General features: G+C 47.5%; 1 protein-coding gene across 1 annotated transcript in view; it reads right to left on the reverse strand.

The window, feature by feature from the left end:
• SYNPO2L (synaptopodin 2 like) overlaps nucleotides 1-22,066 on the reverse strand; it is a 49,420-nt gene that overhangs the window by 26,398 nt on the left and 956 nt on the right. The window lies entirely within an intron of this gene.

A 22,066-nucleotide genomic window follows, 5' to 3' on the forward strand; every position in this document is an offset into this window, starting at 1 on the left:
CACTGCTCTTCAGCCTGACTTACCAAGGCTGGCAGTAGCCCCATCCCTTTGGAAACCGGATTGAGTTGAACATAACATCCCAGTACCCCCAGAGGAGCCCTGGAAAAGGGGGAGGTCATGTGAGGAGATTTCATCCCTGTCAGAGTTCCCTTGAAAGACAGTGGCTGGGGACCTGAGGAGGAGTTTCCCTTGACAGTGACAGCCTGTCCTCAGAATCAGGCCATTTGCATCTCTGGGGTGAGCATTCCCAGGGCTCCAGGCTGCCTGGAGAGGGCAAAGGAGCAGTCCTCCCTGGGCTGGCCCAAGAGCAGAGCAGAGAGATGCAGGGGGAACTGTTTGTGCTCTGAGTTGTTTGTGTGCTTGCTGGCTCTTTATCTTTCTGCAGCTCCTGAGACTCATCCCTGAGCTTTGCCTGTGCAGGCTTAAAATAGGGATTGGCTCATCTCAGCTGCCACATCCATCAATTCAAAAGCCAAACCCTCATCATCAGGCCTCTTTATCTCCTTCCTCAGCTCACATATTTAATTTTCCCAGAGCCTGATGAAGGGCATTTGAGCCCAGAAGCTTGCAGAAAAAGAATGTTTTTTTGCAATTTCCTAGTTGGTCTAATAAAAGGTATCATTTCTGAATCAAGAGTTCTAGATTTTTGCATTTATTTTTGTCTCAGACCAACGTGGCTACCAAATACATCCCTGAAACATGGAAAATGCTGAATTTTAGCAAATTTTGGATTTTTAACTTCATTGCAGAACAACAAGAAAGATTTTTAAACCTTCCTGCTTGCCATCTGACACCTCCAGAGAAGGAATCCTACCTGATCTACACAACAAAGAGCAACTCAGAACAACTCACAGAGACAGTCTCATGGACCCAGAGGGACAGATTTTCTATCTCCAGGTCCCTCTGTAAAAAATTAAGTTTGTTTCCTACCTATGGGAACTTTTTACCATCTTTAATTTTCCCAGAGCCTGATGAAGGGCATGTGAGCCCAAAAGCTTGCAGAAAAATAATTATTTTTTTTCAATTTCCTAGTTGGTCTAATAAAAGGGTTCTAGATTTTTTCATTTCTTTTTGTCTCAGACCAACATGGCTACCAAATACATCCTCAACTCACAGTAACTCACTGGAGAGAGGGAGTTCTCCTGTTCTTATCAGTATCCTTATCCTATGTCTTTCACCCACTGACGCTTCAATTTACATCTTCACTGGCTGCCTTTCTTGCATTCATACCAGCCTCTGGCTTCTTTACTATTCATTCCATACAGGAAGAGCACACACCAACTGCAGATGCTTCCTCAGCCCGACGAAGGGTTTTTAAACCTGAAAGCTTGTTAAGAAATTTTGTTTCCAACTATTTAAGTTGGTCTAATAAAAGGTATCAGATTCACCCAAAGAACCTTGTCTTCCTTATCCTATGGCCCCTCTTGTATACAGAGATAGAAAATGAAAGGTCATGTGCCTGCCAGCCAAGACACCACATCAGTCAATGATGGGGGAGTCCACCACCGCCCCAAGGGCCTTTCCAGCAAAGCCACTCACTATTTCATGACAAAGGGCTCCATGCTCAGCACTGGATGAAAGGTCTGCCATTATAAGAAAGAGAATGAGAGAGAGCACCACAAGGTTAGACAATGGGTTACAGTACACAATGCCAGAGAGATCAAAGGGGTCACACTTCCCATCTGACTGTTTCTCCATGTCAAGTTGTGCCAGCTAGATGTGGGGATGTGGTGGAGATGGAACCAATAAGCTCTTGTCTGTCTGTCTCCCTAAATGGTCCCTCTCTGCATTACAGGATCACAGGGATGACCATGCTGGATGCATATGAGTAGATTTTGGTGCATTCCACACTCTCAGCTCAGCCAGGTTCAGAGATGGGGGTGTGGAAATGGACAGAGATGGCTGTGAGGAACCTAATCCAAAGCAGACTCAGCTGTGATTGGGAGGGATTTTCACTCAGACATTAGCACCGAATACCCTGGAAGACTTTGGCCTGGCCTGCACACAAGCTTGCCCCAGAATAACCAAAGGTGTGATCTAAACCCAGTATAGCAATCTCAGAGCCAGTGTGTGAGTACATAGACCAGCCCTTTCTCTACTGGCCAGAGGGCTCCAGCTTTTTCCTATCACCCTCTTTCACTGGAAAAAAAAAAGCCAATTTTCAACCCAGGAAGAGAAATGCTTAAAATTAGGATGAAAGACTCCCAAATTCAACTCCATATGTGTTTAGAAATTCCCTTTTTGGAGCAGAGATAGGAACAGGGTATTCAGAGACCAGCTTTAATGACTGCAGCCCACCTGAATTCCACTGAGATTGCTGAGAGAACAGAGCAAGGGGGATGAAGGCAGCAAAGGATATTTTGGGGAGAGGAAGAAAATGCATGTCACACAGTAAGGAAGGAGACTAATTCCACAACCCCACCATCCTGGCACATTGGGCCAGTGACATCTCAGATGATCTGCCTCTGCGTGGAACTTATCAGCTTTTATGTGGCCCTACTACAACACTGTGAAGACCTTTAAAGCCACATGTTGGCTTAAATGTCTCAGTCAGTGTGACGGTAGTAATGCTTTGACTGCATTGTGCCGGCATGCTGCCCAGCATGAAGGTCAGTCTGCCACTAAGGCGAAAAAACTTGCTCTGCTTGTCAGAGTCATACCCCCTGCTGATTATCCAAGGAACTGTAGCACCATTAACTGGGCAAAGAGCCTGGTGCTGCACTAGAAAGAAGGCTGTGGGAGAGCAGCTCTTAGGTGAGATGGGAAATGATAGGAGAACTAAAATGTTAAGAGAAACCTTATCTGTGTTGTACACTGTCCTTCAGAAGGATCAGGACTGGGAGCCTCTTCCACTTTCAGAAGCAGCCTTGGTGGGCTGTGAGCAATGGAAACTTTGGATGCGTCTGTACTGAAACCACTTGCAGCTTGTACAAATACACCTGAGCTTTTCCCAACTAGCTTGCTGAGGTACTGTGAGCAGTGTAGCCACAGCAGCACAGAACTCAAGATGGGCCAACCAACCGCATCTTCACTCAGGTTTTTTTGTTTTTGTTTGTTTGTTTGTTTTTAACTTGGGCAGTTCGTTCCAAGCCAAATCAGCCAAATCAATTGCAAATCCATGAGTCATTCAAGAACCATATGTGTCCCGACTACCAGCAAACATCCTCCACCCCCACCTGGGGCTTCAGATATTTCCAAATCATTTGGCAGGCATCCTACATGCAAGCTCAGGCCCAGAGGCTTGGGGTTTGGATGCTCCTGAGTTTTGCTTGCACTCAGCTGTATGGCCACAGAAGCAAGCTAGGGAGGAGTCTCCCATTTTCATAAAGTGGGCATAAAGCCAAGAACTTCCCACTGGAAGAGAAAGGGGGAGGTTAACTATACATTATCTCTGCAGGTACTACCCCGTGCCAGAAAAGCGGTTATCCCCAGCGACTAGGAAAACTGCCTTAGTGGTCATAATGTTTCCTCTGCCAGGTCCCCAGGTATCAGACAAATTAGTTACCTATAGCTGAGGTAACCAGTTTAAAGCTAACTTGGGTGTGGCAACATAGTAATCTAGGGCACATATGCACAGCAAGCTTACTATGCCAAGCACCCCAAAAGTGCCATGTTGCTCTGGATGGACTGCTTCCTAAAGTGGAAACAATGTATGTCTACACAGTGCTTTGTTCCAGTATCATTCCAGGGCAGGAATGACAAGGCTGCATGAACACTGCTACAGCACTTCCAGGTAAGGCAACAGCCTGTGCAGAGCCATGCAGTATGCCAAGGGTGTCACTTCCTGTCACAGTATGCAGATGTGGTGAGTGACATGGCTAAGTTTGCAGGGAGGGCTGTGGCAGAGCAGGGAGTTAAACCCACTTCGGAGCCACTGGCCAACTACCAAGCTGTCTTTCCTCAAAAGCTGGGCTTTCCACTCCATGTCTGCATAGTTCTACTCAGATTTTTCCATCAACTCTCCCTCCAAATCCTTTACTGTCTGGGCTGCTGTTCTCTGCTCCTTCTGTCCATGGTTGCCAACATGAAGGGTAAAAATGACTTCCCTTACAGATCCCTATGTATACATCCTTTTTAACATTTATTTCATTATCCTTTCTGTTCCTCTAATTTATCCTATGGGATCAGAGGGAGGAAGAAGAAAGCAGGTGAGAAAAAAGGGAAAGCAGGTGAAGAAGAAAAAAAATTGGCTAGGGCAGCAAGTGAAGAAGCAAGGAAGAGAGAAGGTATTGAGAGAAAGAAGAGACAGGAGGGGAGGGGAGTCAGTCAAATTTTCCTTTTACAGTGCCAGGGAGACAAAAGGACAAAGTGATTATAGATGTGATTATGGATGTGTCTAGAGGGATTTCAGCCTGACTATTGGGAACAGAATGCGAGGGGAATCAGATGTGGACTGGCAGCATCTGTCCTTCAGGGTAGACTATATTTAGGTAGTGGTATGTGGGGGGTGACCACAAGCTGGGCTGCTAATAATAGATGCATCCTGATAATAACTCAGTAGCTTCACATCTTGCCTAATCACAGCCAAATCTTCGCAAAGACTTTCCCCTGCTCCTGCTGTTGAACACAACTTCCCCTAGGAAAGGAATTGTGGTGTGAGTAGTCAAAAGTGGTTTGCAGGGCCCTTAGGGAACAGTAATTCTCACTCTTTCTAGACTCAGGGCTCCCTTGGAAAACGCCAGCTCTCAGCTTTCACTTAATTGTTGAATATGGAAAAATAATAGAGCAATTCTTCTGTTGTAAAGAACTCAGATCACAACAGATCAGAATAGTTTTGACGTTGTGGATTCCTATTGGATACCTCTGGGTTTACCTTGTGACCCAGGTGAAGGTGTTTGCCCACCTAACAGTGCTAATATTGCATGGCACCCCATGACAATCTTAAATGGCACTCATAGGTGGGATTTGATTTGGGGGTTTAGGAATAGTCATCTTCCCCCAAACCCCACAAATCCCTCCAGTGCTACCAGTAATTAAGGTGTAGCAGGAAATATGGGTAGGCTCAGGTCTTTCCTGTGAGTCCAACCTTTGGTCTCCAGGTCTAGGCTTATATATCTCAAATTACACTGGTGCTCAAGACCTCCTTAACAGCCATCATGGCAGCTGGTGCAGGATTTCCATAGCAATCTGGGGAGTCCAGAAGTTGTCCCCAACCGAGAGGGGAGGCCCATGGAGTGACTTACAGTATGTGCTTATGGAAAACATCAGATTCATACTCTTCAAAGAAACAAACCCAAGTAGCAGGAAAAAAAGGGGCAGCATCCCACTCTGTTTCTCAGATTCCTCATGTCCCATTCACACCATTTTGGTCATTGGAATGAATGATTTCAAGGGACATATTCTTCATCAGTGAGAGTATGACTCAGGTTTTAAAAGCAAGGACCAAGACTCAGATCTGGGCTCAGTTCCTAACTTGGCCAGAGATTTTCTACATGACCATGGACAAGTTACTCAAATCCTGATCCAAAGCTCACTGAAGGCAACAGAAGAAGAATCTTTCAATAGGCTTTGGGTCAGACTCTTAATATTTCTGCTTCTCTGCTGCTCCCTCTCTGAAAGCTCTCCCTCTGAAAGCTGAACACAATGATGAACCCTTTTTCTGTTTGTCTAAGTAGGACTTACGAGAGGGTTATCTGCATAGGTAAGTTTATTTATACCACTCTAGCTTTACCTATATAATGCCCTTCCCAAAAACTACTATTTCATGCTGTGGCAGGCTCGCTGCTTTTGCCTGGCAAGTCTGGCTTGGAGGACACTTCAGATTGTTGGAACATTTCCACCAATCAGGTAACAGCTGGCAGGGGCTTGCCCTGCCCCTGCTCAAAGCGGAGGGTGGGGGGAGGAGGATGTGAGGAGTCCCTTGACCTGATTGAAGACTGCATTTTGCAGGTCTGGCAGACTTCAGGGGCAGGGCCTCTGGTGTAAATAAAAGCCCAGCGTGCTCAGCATGCTGGGCAGATGCGGCAAGGGACTCAAGAATAGGGGAGCCAAGAAAAGCTGGGGAGCTCTCCCCCAGTAGGCAATAGGCCCAAGGCTCCTGAAGCCGCCACTGGAGGAGCAGCCTCGGGAGTGGTGCAAGACTGCTCAGGCTGTTGACGGTGCACGGGGATGGTGCAGGGAGACCTAGCCCTGGGAGCATTGTGAAACCACTTGGGCCCATCACAGTGTGCAGTTCGGTGCACAGAGCCCAGGCTTTGGGAGCTGCAAGCAGCAGCTTGAGCCTGCAACCCCGGCAGGGCCAGCAGGCCACACAGTGTATGGGGCAGCGCATGGGGCAAGGGCCTTGGTGGCCTCAGTGAGGCAGCTGAGGCCCCATCTCCCAGCAAGCGGCCAGGTCCCACAGTGCGCAGGGCAGTGAATGGGCCCGAGCCTTGGGAGCCAGGGAGCAGCGGAGGCTGCTTGGGTTAGCCACCTGGCATGAGGACGAACGGACGGAGCCTGAAGGGCCCGGCCTGTGCTAAAAGACCCCTCAGTGCTGAAGCCAGGGCATAGGGAAATAGTAATGCTGTAGTGTGAGGTTCAGAAGCCAGCAGTGGTGGTGCAGAAGTTGAGAGGAGCTGAGCCCTCGGTGCCCAGAGCAGGGCACAGGGTGTGGAGGAACCCAGCGGCGCGGGAGAGGCCTGGAGGCACTCCAGCAGAGGAGACCCCATCAAGCTGTGCCCTGACCACTGCCACCTGAGGGAGCGTGAGTCATTGGGCCCTTGGGTCCTGCAGAGGAAAGACGTTTGGGGCAGGAAAACGCAGAGAAGGGGCTGGGTGAGCAGCCCCCCTGCCTAGTCAAGGCCCTAAGGGGAGGGGCCCCAGGTGCTTCCTAGACACACCCTAAGGGACCCCATTGGAAGGAGGACTATCTCTTGCCATGGGTCAGGGACTATATTAAGGAATAGATGTTATTAAGATTGTTCATGTTTACGCCTTATGTTTTGTAATTGAAATGTTGTATTGTGTTGATGCTGCTGAAATTGTTTTATTGTGATGGGTAAATAGTGTTATCATAGGACAGAGTAATTTTTGAAAAGCACCCTGTTGGTTTCTTGGAATGCTAGGTCCCCTAACTGGATACGGGTCTATTTGATGCCTATCTTTCTGCATTAAAGAAAGAGGGAACTGTTCCTCTGTAGGAGTAAAATCACATTTCTACTCTTATACTTTGCATGACCCTTTAATTGAGTATAGGTTCCCCACTGTGGGGTGGGGAAGCTGTGGGGGTTTTGTGGATATATTGTTTTCTCTGGGGGTTATGGTTGGGAGTGATTTCCCCACAGTGTTATTTAAGGTTTTGTCATGACCCAAAAGGCGTGATTGTGTGTGTGCTTCGGCACCAGAATTATCCCCGCCAAGTTGCAGAGCATTGCACGGGAGTGTTTCCTGTTGCAAAGGAAAACCCCGGTGCAGGGACGAGTTTCCCGCCTTTTCTGCAACTTCTTTTGCAGGGTGCATTGCTCATGTTGCAAGAGGAATGCACGGTGCAAAAGAGTTCCCGCCACCGGTATGCAAATTCGTTCCCCGTGACTCTGGGTGCACGGCAGGGTAATAGAAACCCCGTGTGAGATCCAGAGGAGCGTGGCGGCCTGATCCACCGCCCACCTCTTCCCGTCTTCGAGCGCGACTTTTATAAGATGTATCTACGATTTCTATTTTGGTGGCCTGTTCACCCAGAGCATCCGGAGCTCTGCACCGTGGAGCCTAGCAACCTCCACGAGACCGTCTGTGTTGTCTGTTTGTAACCGCAACTCAAGCAAGTTTTCCAGCCTACACCACTGCCATCTCGGTGTAAGTAAACAATCTTTAAAACTACCGATACGCGTTTGTGCCTAATTCCAGCTCGACGGCCTTCCCTCTCCGACCCGGCGTGCCCGGGCTGCTGGCCACAGCCCGCGTGCAGAGTGGAAAAGGGCTCGGGTCGCTCCCGGCCCGCACAGGTTTGACCTTGGTTATTGGTTAATGTTCATAATGTTAATGTTCATAATGTAAATATATGTATATGATATTTAGTTTTATGTTTATGTATATTATAACTCAATAAATTGTATATAGCTAAGAATTTTGGGCTTGGGCTAACTCTATAGAGGAAAGAGGGATCTGCTTGAAATTCTGGCATCCCTCTCACAGCACCCCCTCCTGCCTACCCATCCCATTTGAATGAGAATAGGGCACACCCTTGGGTGTACCCGGGTTACAGTGTGAAAGGGCATCACAGGGTCATTGGACCCATTAAGTAAAGTGGGTTTTGTCCCTGTATGACAGGATGACTGCTTCCAAGCTGGACCTAATTAGGAGAGTCAGGTGGCAGCTGGGCCTAATAAGAAAAGGAAGCTGGGAGTTCTTTTGGGGAGTTTATAGGATTTACTGGAAGAAGGCTGAAGAACACCTAGTTGGTGAGGTGTTCATTTACCGACCTGCCTGGGTCTGAGAAAGCTGTGGATCAGGGTGACAGTGGAGTTTTGTTGGAGTTTGTTAGCTAACTCAGATGCCTGAGTTAGCTAACAAACAGTGGAAGGAGGAGAGTGGTGGACTGTCCACTAATGAAGAAAGAATTCATGGGTAGAGATCTCTTGGGTAGGGTGTTCTGGCTGGGAAGAGCTAGGAAGCACTTCAGTGGGAAAGGCTGGGGTAGCTGTTGGACAAATTAAACTGAAGGGGGGCCGTGAAGAAGAGTGGCAGAAGATGCTGGACCAGGTGCATCTGTGAGGTACTCCTATGAACCATGGGCATCACGAAGTGTGGCAGGTGGGAGTGGCACTAGGTCTGAGAGACCATATAGCGTGCTCACTACAGAGAGAAAATAGAGATGGTGCCACATAGCACAGGCTTGCAAAGAGACACTTGGAGGCAAAAACCCCTTGTTTCAGAAGCTGCTTTTTGAGTTAGTTGTTGTTTCTTGGAAGGGTGTTTAAGACAGAAGGAAGCCACAGGGGGACAGTGAGAAGAAAGCTACATTAAATAGTTAGAGTCCACAGGGGGAGCTACAGTAGCATTACTGGAGCAGCAAAACTGTATAGATAGAGCTGAAGTGGCAAATGTCCCAGCATAGGCAGGTTTCAAGGACTTGCTACTACTAACTTTCTAATCTTATTTAACTTTTGGGTTTAGAAAAAAATGATCACTGTAGTTTCACTAACTCAGCTAAGTGAGGGGAAGGAAGTGGGGGAGGAAGAAGAGGAGGAGAAGAAAAAGTAGGTAGGGAGGGTTAAAGAGGATAGATTGTGAATAAATAACAGAGGCAAGGATTTTTTTGGAGCGATATCTTTTATTGGACCAACTGTATAGTTGGGATAAAGTTAGACAAAGTTTTGAATGCAAAGCATTCTTCTTCAGGTCTGAGGAGGAAAGCAAGCACAGGGATATATATATATATATTTAAGAACAGTATGTAGAGCTGTGAAATTTGAGGCGAATGTTTTGGTAATCTAGGCAATTAGGACAGTAAATACCTGGAACTCTAACATACGGACCTACTTTTGACACTCAATCCCCATGTCTTACACTGTCTTGCACCAGTATAAGTGAGAAGAGAATCAGGCATAGTGTTTTGACACTCTGTTTAAAACAGAAGTTGGCAGATACAAACAATGCTGTGAAGAATGCCAGGCTGACACTGCCAAATGCCAAACCTTCTCTGCAAAAATCTTAGCTCAGTTTTGAAAGCAGGAACCAAATCTGTACCCAGAGCTGACTACAGAGGCCAGAGAGGAGGCTATGAAAATAAAGGCCTTCTATCTCCTGCCTGGGGAGAGATGAGAAGTGAGTGAAATACAGCATTCACTGCCAAGCAATAATGCCACAGGCACTAGAATAGCTACTGAAGCATTTAGTAAGCATCTGACCCTAAACAGAATGAAATGGCAAGATATCAGGTTTTTTATATGAAGCAAGGAATCGGTAGAGGGAACAGATGCAAATGTCAGTAAGTGGAAAGCCCTAGCATCCATGTCCAGCTTCTGCAAAGCAAATGATTAATTAGAAGAAACGTGAGCTTGGATTAAGTGGATCAAATTAATAGACAAATCCTGCTCTCAACATCAAGATTGAGCCCAAAGAAGACTGTCGCTCAGAGATGCAGTACTAGCCCAGGGCAAGTGCCTTTTTATACAGAGAAGGACTGAACCACTGGAGAAAGAGGAAGGAAGGAACCTTGAATGCAGAACAAGATGGAACAGGAAAAGCATAAGTAACGTGGATATAATGAGTACAGAATGTCATGGCAGGAGGAGAAAGAAAGGTTCAACATAGCTGCCAAGCAGAGTGGCCATCACAGAGGACATTATGGTTTCTGCTACTCTGTCCTCTGTCTTGAAGCGAAAAATGGAGGACATAAAGGTGTCAAATTTCATATCAACCAAGGATAGAGGACAACTAGACTGTCCTCTATGATGGCCACCCTACTGCCAAGTGTGTGGGGAACCATGGTGCCAAACCTGCACCAAGAATGTGAAGGATGGGGGAATCTGATGGGTTTGATAGCAACGTAATAGAGAAACTTCCCTAGGCTGTGATTCTCCATTGCGCTTGTAGCAGGGCACTATGGTATGCCTGAGAGGCAGCTTCCAGGTGGTGTAGGGGCCAACGGGGGCTCACCTGATCAGCAGAGGGCCAGGCTGGGGCTAGATAAGTCCAGTGCCTGAGCCAGTCAGGTAGTCTAGCCCTGAGAGCCTGAGGACAGGAGTTCTCTGCAGCATGGTAGAAGTACTCCTGAAGGGCCCAAGAAGGTAGGGGAAGCAGAATGACTCTGAAGGCCTGGGAGCCAGAGAATATTACCCAGGGCAGAAAACAAAGGGTTTATGCAGGCAAGGGGCCTTTGTTTTATGTTGGTATTATTGTTTGAGTTACAAGCCTTGAGCCCTGCTGGAGACATACTCAAGGCTTACAGAGAATTCCCCAGCCAGGGAAGGGGCTGAGCAAGGGAACAGAGCCCACCAGCCCAAAGGAAGGGCTGAACAGTGATACAGTGGGTCCCTCAGCCCAGAGAAGGGGCTGAGTGAAGTATAGAGGGCAAGGGAATAGAGCCCATCAGCCCAGAGAAGGAGGCTAAGTGAAATACAGAGGGTTCCCCAGTCCAGAGAAAGGACTGAGCCAGGGAGCCTAACAGAGGACCTGCCAGCTAGAGAAAGTTGGAGTGAGGGATTAGAGGGTCTACAGTCTCTGAGGGACTGTGTTAGGGGCTAGGGGTTTGAGGACCCAGAAAAAGAGGGCAGAGAGACCCAGAGGGTCTGAGAGTCCTGAGAGGGGCTGAGAGAAGCTAACAACTGAGGTGATAATACCCACAAAGCTTGAAGTGTGGTATAGGGGAGGAACGGAACCATATCATTTGTCTTAAGGCTATAGGTGCCTTGCAGGGGCACTGCCAGGCTGAGAGGGCCTATTTAGCATAAGGGCTGGATTGAGACTAGGGTCTGGGAGGGACCCATTGATGATCTGATTGGATTTAGGCTCTCTCTAAGGCCTTACTTAATCTCAGTAACAACAAGGCATGGTAGGTGAGCAATTAAAGGAGGGCAACATTAGAGACAGCCAGGCAGGAGGCACATAGCCACCAGGGGTTATCATGACTACCTCCTGTGGCTTGAACCTGCTACCATGCTACATCCAGTTTTATGCCAGTACAGCAGCTTTGACACTGCTAGTCACCTTGGTATAAAACTGGAATCTGGGTGAGGAGAATGAGACCCAAGTCTATTTGCGACAGTTGACTTGTAATTAATGACCTTTGTGGAAAATGTTTAGTCTGAGCCCAGTTCATCTGGATAGATGTCCATGGGATGCTATAGATGTCACTTATGAATCTTCTTGCTGACATGAGAGGGGGCCCAAGATGGAACATTAATAAAGGCTAAATTAATCTCTGGGTGATGCCTCTGGAGGTGGAATGATAGGACATTGTAAAGGAGTTTGCATTGCCACATGCTACACATAGTCTGAGGATAAACTGATAATCTCCAGAGTCTCCATAACTGTCAGTATGTTACCTTTCAGCAGTACTTAATTAATACAAAATATTAAAAATAGCATGGGTAGGTGGGGTGCAGGGAAAGGCAGCACAGTACCCATGGTGGATTGTATATACCACGTGCAGTGCAGCCCTGCAAAGGTAACCAAGCAAGGCCAGGGACCCACAAAATGCATGTACTCCCCAAGAATGCATGAGAAACTACTTGCTTTTTTGCTTTAAGATGACTGATGCAGTTCTGGCTGAAGCATAGTCCCTGCTTTCAGAGAAGACCAGGAACAAGGATGAGAAGAAAGACAACCCTTCTGAAATGCCACCAAGCACTTGTCAAAGGTTTGTTCTCAAGTCCAAGAAATCCAGTTGGACAGTATGATTAAGGCACAACACCACTCTCTAGCCAAGAAGAGTGATTTGGCTAAGATGATGTCTGTTTACTCTTGACTCCCAAGTACCTATTTACAGCTGGATTAATTTAGGGAAGCCTTCAGCACAAATCCCAAGCAAGGCTCAAAGTCCCCTCTCTGAATCCATGCAAGATATTTCACTGCTCTCCTATCATGCCCTGCTGAGTGCCAGTGTTGTATATTAAATGGGCAAATGCAGGCTTAAAATATAAATCCTTGTAAACCACAATCCGTTTCTGAGATGGTACCTGCTGCTGATCTCGAGGCACTACCACAACACTAGGTTTGAAACACAATGAGGACAAAGAAGAGCAAAAAACCTGTCACCAAACATATTGGCAGAATCTGAGGATATAATCCAAGGAGATGAGTATCTAAATGCTAAAATGAGCTTTCAAGTATAGAGTCTTCAGGTGTGTGCCACAATGCTATGAAAATACAGAGTTCCATTAGTCTTAATACAGCCCTGAAATACAGATTCTCTGTTGAAAAGGGACATTAGTGAGCCCTGTGCACATCTGTGGTGTGATGGAAAAGAGCCATCTGCACCTTTTTAATTGTGGTGGATGACAGAGCAGAGGCAATTTCCAGCTGCAGTGTTCTAAGTAGATTCTGGTGGAAACCTTCAGGTGCCTCATAACTTTTTGGTACCCATCTTTTTGATACAAGTGCCTGGGGGAATCAGCTCAGTCTTGGAGGAATTTCCACTGCAATTACAGTAGCCATTCATTAGAGGGGCTTCTGGGACTTCTGGAAAAGCATTCCTCCTGATGGTGATTGAATAGGTTAGGAACAGATGTTGTATTTGTCCCTGAATAGGTTGTGCCTCTGTTTGTCCTATAAAAATGTATCTAGGATTGGTGTATGTGGCAGGACACTTGATGTGCCTGCCACTTTAAGAGGTCAGGCAGCCTGCTGAGCCACTGGCAGGTGGGGATCAGAGGTAATTGTGGAGTCAGCTGATCCAGGTGAGGCTAGGGAGTCACCTGATTGGAAGAGGGCTGGGTGTAGACAGGATATAAGACCCCAGACCCTGAGCGTTGGGCTGGCAGTAACATTGTGGAAGCTGGTGAAGGAACATCATCTAGCAGAAAGGCTGCAGCTCCTGAGTACCAGCAAGGAGAAACATCTGAAGGCTTGGGTAGGACCTAAGGCAGGGGTGGGCAAAATACGGCCCATGGGCTGGATCAGGCCTGCGAGGCCATTCTGTCTGGCCTGCAGGGTCCCTAAAATTTTTTGAAAATTAATATTTCTCTGTCTTTGGTTCTGGTCAAAAATAACAGGAACCAAGGGTAGTGGGACCCAGGGGAAGCCTGGTGGGCTGCTGCAACTGCAGGGCCTGCCTGGCCCTGCTGGAAGCCCCATTAGGGGCTTCTGGCCTGGGACCAAGTGGCTGCCCCGGTGCGGAAGCCTCGGTGGGGGAAGGAGGGGCCCACTGCTGGGAAGGAGCTGGTGCGGAGCACGGGGAAAAAGCGACCCCTTGCCCACCCTGTAGCCAGTGCTCCCTGTTGCAGGTGCTTGCAGCCCACGCAGGGCTGTCCTGAGCAGGCACAGGCAGCCCCACGCGGGCTGCGAGCGGCAGCAGCACGGGGTGCTGGGCACAGGGCAGGCGAGGGGCTGCTTTTCCCCTGTGCTCAGCACCAGCTTGTAACCCATCCCTGCTGCCAGCCTGGGCCCCACACTGGCTCCGGGCTCACCTGTCAGGGCTGTGCCACAGTGGCAGCAGCTGCAGTCCCCCTGTTTGTCACACTGGACAGTGTTTGCTGCCTGTACCACAGGGCTGGGGGGGCACTGGGAGTGAGCAGGTGCACGGGGCCCATACCAGTTTCCCGGGGCCAGCGCCGGTGGAGCCCAGAGCAGGGTAGCAGGAGTACAGCGTCCCGGCTGGCAGGGGCTCTATGGAGCCGGGCCAGCTCCCCCTTCTCCCTGCTTGTGCAGCCCAGCCCCGTGCCAGCCTGTGTCCTAGATGGTGACCAGGGTCGGGGCACCTATCAAGGGGCAGGGCTACCCATGCGGCCCTCGACAGCTTGCCAAAACTGGGTAAGCGTCCCTCCACCCAAAATAATTGCCTACCCCTGAACTAAGGGATGGAGGAGATTCCTGGGGACCCAGTGTGGGTTCCACAGCCCTGAGAAGGGGGCTGAGTACCTGGGGCCTGTTGAGAGGCTGGATAAGCCCAGAGAGAGAGAGAGAGAGAGAGAGAGAGAGAGAGGCTGAGTGCACAGGAGCCTATTGAGAGGTCAGGCAAGCCCTGGGAGATGGGCTGAGAGTTGGTGGGCCTACTGAGGGGCTAGATGAGAGAGGGACTGAGTGTTTAAGAGACCCAGTGGAGGGTCTGAATTAACCCAGTAAGCAGGTCAGAGTATGTGGGATTATTGAGGGGTCCAGATGAACCAAGAGAAGGTGGGGCTGTGGAGGAAGGCCTATGGAGGGCTCAGGGCAAGTGCAGAGAGAAGAAGCGATCTATGGAGGTGCCCAAGAGGGTGGACCCACAGAGATGAGGACTGATCCTGGGCATCTCAACTAGCCTGTGTGGGGCCAGGAGGGGCCAAAGCACGAAATGCACCACTGCAGAGACTGCCAGAACCAGGAGAGCCTGGAGTTCTTGACTGACCTGAGGCGAGGCCAGGGCCTAAGAGAGGTCAAAGGTCATTGTGTGGCCACAGCTGAGAGGAAGGGGTCAATGGGGCATGCATCCCAGGATGATGATTCTTGACTGACCTGAGGCGAGGCCAGGGCCTAAGAGGTCAAAGGTCATTGTGTGGCCACAGCTGAGAGGAAGGGGTCAATGGGGCATGCATCCCAGGATGATGATGGCAAAGCTGTCTGAGGAGGAAGGGTCAAGAAAAGGGGTCCAAGAGTGAGTTGGGGGCCAGAGATGGAGAACTCGGATGCAAGATGAAGCCAGGGCCAGGGGCCTCGGGATGGGTGTAGGACATCTAGGGAGCAGCCCAAGGAGGGACAAGTAAGATCAGGAAGGCCTGAAGATGGGTCCTGGGTAAGACCCTGAAACCGCACCCAGTGGAACTGGTTGGCTGTCTGTGGCAGGGCAGCCTCCATGAAATGCCATGCATGGGTCACACCAGGGAAAGGTGAGGATGAGGCACTGGAAAGTCTCAGCTCCCACTGCTTTGTGGATTACCCCATGGAAGGGGAAAGCTAGGGGAGCACACCCAGTGACAGTCTATACACACATTGCCCTTCTAATCAGGATTTAGTGGGCAGTTGAATGCAGTACTGTTTTTTCTGCCACTGATTGAACGATGCCATCCTGGGATAAATGTACAGGCATACTTTGCAATATTCTGGGATAAACTGTTACTACATCTTATCTGGAAAACTTTATTAGGATTTTTCCTGGGACACAGACATGGGAATCTGAATAACTGCACTTTGTCCTGGGATGAAGTGGTTTATCTCTGGATAAATGTGACATCTGTTTTCAGCCAGGGTGTAAAGGACAGTCTCACTAAGATCACAACCCAAACCTCAGATGGTTCCTAAACCTCTGGCAAAACCAGAAAAGGAACAGGCAGCATGGATCTCACAGGAAGGAATACTGGGATCAGGAGGGAAGTGTGTGAAAGAGCCCAGAAGTGGAATTAGCTTTGAGCACCGATTGTGAGGAGCTAATTGACTTGTTTAGTCTAGCAAACTGCAGTCCTATCACTCCTCAGCCCTGGGGAGGAGTGAACAGCAGGGAGAGGGAAGAGAGATTTAAGCTCAAAAATAATGTTGGCAGAAGAGCAGTGTTGGCATAAGAACAAATAGCAATGAAGTGGCCATGGATAAAGAAAATTAGACTGAAAATTAGAAAGAGGTTTCTTGCCATCACAGAACTGAGGTCTTTGAACCACCTCACAGGGGGAATAGTAAGAGAGAGCCTAACTGTTTTTAAGATAGTGTTTGATTAATTTGGGAAAAGGATTATAGGCCATAGTGCCTGAGACGGCAGAAAAAGTAGGACTGGAAGGGGTACCTGCAGTTCTCTGTATTCACAGGCAACCATTTATCTAAGGAATCTCCAAAATCACCCCTTCAAACACTCCAGCACAAGCATGAGGCACAAAATTGGGAATATCTGGAACACTTTCCAACCTGTCAAACGGATGTAAGGGAGGTGAAGAAACTGCCAATGCCTTGCCACTGCAAAGACAAACAAGTAATTGGTTAGATGCTCAGAGGATCCTAGGAAAAGGACCATGCTGTGCTACAGAAGAAGACAAAAACCCCTCCCAGACACACATGCATAGTCCTTGCTAATCTGACCTAGGGGAAAATGTCTTCCTGACCCCCACTTTGGTGATCAGAATTACCCAGAATGAAAGAGCAAGATCCTCTAGCCAGGAACATCTGAGCTTTTTGAGCACCAACAGGAGCACCAGGACACCTATTAAAACTAGCCTTAGCTAATGCTTTCAAGAAAGAAGGAAAAAACAAAGACAGTAGCACTAATGTTGGGGGGGCAGAAAGTGTTTCCAGGCTCCTACAGATGATCAACAAAAGCCCTGAAGTATGGGACTGACAGGCATCTACCACATTGCAAAGAAGTGCCTTTGTACTCCACCTTGGGAAATGCACAATTCCACATATCTCATGCTGATGGCTGAACCGAAATTTACTAATCTGCCATACTATCCCTTCCAAAATTATACAGAGTTCAGTCTTGAAGCAATTCAGGTTCTTTGCCCCCCCCCCCCCCCTACTACTTTGCTTAGAAGATCATTCCAGTCCCCCATTACTTGGCTTAAAACAGGGGTGGGCAAAATATGGCCCGTAGGCTGGATCTGACCCACTAGGCCATTCTATCCAGCTCATGGGACCCCTAAAAAATTCAGAAAATACTTATCTGCTTCTGGCTGCCTGTCAGAGATGGCAGGAGACTGGGGCAGTAGTAGGGGGAGTCAGCGGCAGGAGGCAGGAGCCCAACCCTGCCCCACACCTTGCTCCAACACCATGTGGCTCCCAGCTGCATCGTGGACCCAGGGAACAGAGGGCTGCGCAGGTACGGGGGTGTGTGTGTGTGTTCATAGGGCAAGTCCCACATGCACACCCCACCAAACACATACACCCACACCCCCCCTTGTACTGCCATACACGCAGATCCCCATGCCCCCCACACACCCCAGCCACCCTCCCCCCCACATAACCCACCACAAATCCCATACTCGCCCACACCCTACATATCGACACGCATACCCACATGCTCCCTCACTCCACACCCCACCTATCCACCCCCACAGACATACCCACACCCTTCCCCACACCTGACATACCTATACCCTCCACAATATACAAGAGTAAGATTTCATTTTAAACTATTATATACAATCACTTCTATGCATACTATAGAAACACATGTAAACCAGGCCAAAAATATTTTTTTAAATCAAATTAATTAATGTTTTAGATGTTCGCTTTTTAGAATATAATTTGGTATTTTTCTGGTTCCAAGATGGGAAAACCTCTTGCTGAAAGGAGTACTTCTAGGGGCAAGGTGAGGGACTTCTGGTGGCCAGGGGGTGGGACTTCAAGCCCCAAGATGGCAACCAGGGGCGGAATACCTTTCAAGGGATGGAGCTACTCACGTGGCCCTCAACAGCTTGCCAAAACTTGGTGAGCGGCCCTCCACCCAAAATAATTGCTCACCCCTGACTTAGAAGATCATTTCAATAGTTAAAATCTCCTTTTAGGGACTGGGCTTGATGCAGTCCCTATCAGGCCTGTGACTGTGAGTAGGACACATCCAATAGAAATTGCTGAGCAGGTGTATAAATACAATAAATCAATATTTGGTTTTGTAACTGGTCCTGAAGAGCAAAACCCACACAAAGGGCATGGAATACCTGCTTTCTGAGGTCACATCAGTCTAACCATGTTGCCTTCTCACTGTTCTGGTTTGAGATAGTATGCCCATATGAATGAATGCACTTTCCTTGTCCTTCTTAATCCTGTTCTGGTTTTGCCCAGGGAACTGTGAGCCAGCCCCTCATCTGATGCACCACTGATTTGCACAAGCTGAGGAGCTAGATTTCTGTTTAAAGGTTCCATTCTCCCCCAGCCCTGAATGTCCTAATTACCAGCATCCTTCCAGATGGGGACTGTCCTAGGAGTGTTCTCCAAATCCACCTGAAAGTTCTGCAGCACTGTCCTCACCATGCTGCCTGTCCATCTCACAGCACTCTGATGCCCAAAGCCCCTCTGTGACAACATACACCATGTGAACTTTCTGTTAATACACTGGCTCCAGCTGTTCCTTGGAAAGTTCCACCATCACTGCTTCCTGTATGCCTTCCAAGGGGTACCCACAGCACCTGTTGAAGTGCCGAAAGGCTATAAAACATGTTCAGCAGCACTCTGAAAGCTGTTCAGACCAGTTTGGTTCCTTCTACTGGGCACCCACATAGGTATTCAGCATGCAAAGGCCAGGACTTCTGACCTCTTCTTGCTGTGCTGTCAGCAACGCTGTTTGTAAAGCAGCATTTTCCAGTTGGGATCATTAACATCTGTAAGAGCAGCTGTAGATAAGAAGGGGCCTGTCCACTTTCTACTAAAAGGAAGAGAAAAAACAGGAGCTGCTCCCAGCCTCCAGTGGGAAAAGAATGCCCAGGGAAGAAAAGGTGAAGCAGAAGTGCAACAACCAGGGCCTGTGCCCTACCAGCAGTTGTAAGAGTGGCAGCAGGGCCGGGTGGCTGTGGCAGCTGTGGTAGTTGGGTCAGCAGTGGCTGTAGCTGTTGTTCTTGCACCCCCTCTAAGTGGGCAGCCAAGGCTAGTGTCCTAGTTACCCACCACTCATCATGATACTGTGAAACAGCTAGGTAGTTTGCCCAAGGAACCAACCAGTATGAAAACACCTGCAGGGGGAGAGGAGGAGCAGAGAAACACAGCCTGCGAAGATGGAGTTAAGATGAAAAGCAGAAGAAAGTGAGTATAGCTGCCTTTTAAAATAAGAATGTAAGAAAGCACTTGTTGCAATAAAGACAACAATACTTAAACTCTCTCTCAATATTACTGTTCCACAAGCATGTGACATAGAACATAGGACATGGAGGGACCTCCTGGGACACTTGGTGCCTCTCTTGGGCACCAAGTCACATTATCCCATTAATAAACTTACTAAATTCAATCTTAAAATTAGTTAGGTGATTTTATTATATAAAATAATAAAAAGCATAGTGCCAGCCAGTAGGTATGCCATTTAACCCTGCTGTATAACCCAAGAACAAAGAGCTGCTGCTCAACGACTATTAGGTACTGGCTAAAAGAAAATGCTATTTATGCAATGCTTAATTATTCTGTGGAACTCATTGCTGCATGATATTATTGAGAAAAATACTGCAACTAAATAAGGGTTTAGTCAGACAAGTAAAGGAGTAGATGTTCATAAATAAACAGCTGTTTATAGTTAGGGTAAAATTACCAGAGCTATCAATCCTCATACTTCAGAGAGTGACACAATCACCGGCAGAGTGAGATAGTGCCCCCCCCAGAACAGTATTAGACAATCAGCTACAGTATGGAAGTTTTACACCTTGTGAAGCAAACCAACATTAACCACTGTGAGACGCAGGATAGGAGACTGGATTGTCCATTAATTTAATTTGGTATGGCAACTCTTCTGCCCCTATATAACAACCATGTATTTATCATAGTTGGCTTGCTTCTGCTTATTAGGCTCTGATTAGTCTCCCGCCTGGTTGAGTGTTTGACATGGTTTTACATGGAAAACAGAAGCAAACTCCAGGGCTGTGTATTCTTCCTTGTAGCTCTTGTGATGGCTTTCCTAGCTACAATTGTAGAGTTTAAATCCCCTGTGATCATAGCACTAGACTTTTTTAGGCAGCACTTTTTCTGTGCAAGCTTTTCTTATAGCATAGTCATGGCCATAAAACCTACAGAATCCTTTATAGTCCTGTTTTATCCTTCCCTATCCCACCCATACATTTTCTACTCCACTGGCTTGATCCAGAACTCCAATAGTATTTCTGTTATGGTAATGTTATGTTTCCCTGTTGTCGTGTTGGCATCACACTCTCACTCTGAGAGCTGCTTTCTTTGGCAGCTCTGAACCTACCGATAGCTCCTTCCCACCTATCTAATCTGTCTTGCTGTATTTGTATCTTCACTCATCACTGTTTTATCTGACTGCTGTACTATCCAAACTGTACCCTGCTACACAGGCTGGATCTCAATGACAGCTCCTTTTCTGACCATCCCGGATGGGCCTGGTAACATAAAGATCCCTTTCTTGAGTACTATCCAAAGCTCTGTTCTCAGTGATTGAGGTAGAGAGGACTAAGAGTTATCCAACTTCATTTCTAGATTCCAGGCTCTAATGAAGCCATACGGGAAACATGCAAAATTGCCCTGTGGCAAATGCTTTTTGGCACAATCCACAGGCAAGTTGTAACAGTAACAGGACCTTTTCCTGACTCTGGGCTCCTAAAATGACAATAAAGCAGTGATAGAGCATTCTTGTTTTCTAGTCGATATTTAGGCTTAATGCTAATCCTATTGATGGCAATAGCCAATGCCCCCTTGACTAGCTCTCTGAAACTTCTCTAAAGCAAGAGCAAGAACCAGGACTAAAGCTCAGTTCTTGTAACATGACAATGCAGACCATAACCACTAGGCCACCAGTCAGCTCCTAGGGGTGTCTTCTCTCTTAGGCATTTAGATCATCAAATGTATGATCTTCTTGAGGTCCCAGCATACAAAACCTGGGATCTATTGCATGCTATACAAACAATGCTGCCTCTACTGTAATATAAACATCAAATAAATATTAATTGTAAAATTAAATTTTGGACAATAATCTCCTTAGGTCAGATTTAATTTCAGGTGATAGTGTAAAAGGAATAAATCTTGCATGTAGTATACTTTGCAGATCAGTTCTCAAGAGCATTTATACAAATAACATTTTTACACTAAGCAAATATATCTGCAGTATCCATACAATGTGTGGATAATGAGAAACTATTAGCATAGCAGTAGCTGCAGAGCTTACAGTATTCAATTCAGAATGATCATTAATTACAGATCATATTCTGTTCAAAGTGCTATTAATTCCTGGGTAGTATTTGGTTCAATCCCAGGTATAATTCATGTGTGGCTAACGTTTGTTGCCCATTCCTAAACAATAACTATAGGTGTATGAAGTTATGCAGAATGGTGCCTCTTCCCTCTGGAGCCCCACTCCCTGCCTCTGGGAAAACTGGCAGCAGTCTATGCAGTTTATGGGGCACTGAAAATTGCATCCTACATAGAACCACTGGTTCCAGATAGCTGGGTCTGAGGGTGTTGACACTTGAATCCCTACCGGCTGGTGAAAAAGTTCTATTGGTCTCTCTCTACACTGGAGACTTGCATTTGTGAACCCAAGCCATTTGGCTAAGCTTCTTACAGACAATCACTCCTGGGCCTTACAAGTGACACAGAACATGCCATTCTCCAATATTCTGCCATGGGGACAAGCTTTCTAAGGAGACACAAAGAGCTGATCTTAGCACCTTCCCATCCCTACTGCTGGGTGTACTCTGCTGTGTCAAGTCTAAGGTAGCAGATGTGTAGTAAAGAAAGCAGGGGGATTTCTTTCTAACCATCAGTTTTCAATACTCTCCAGTAATAACTTTGAACAGAGGAAAGAAAAAAACCAGAACAGCAGTAGAGCAGAAGGAATGCAACTCAAGGTTTTCCTTTATTCCTGTTTTATTTT

The sequence above is a fragment of the Alligator sinensis genome, unplaced genomic scaffold (genome assembly GCF_000455745.1).
Source record: "Alligator sinensis unplaced genomic scaffold, ASM45574v1 scaffold109_1, whole genome shotgun sequence".
NCBI lineage: Eukaryota > Metazoa > Chordata > Crocodylia > Alligatoridae > Alligator > Alligator sinensis.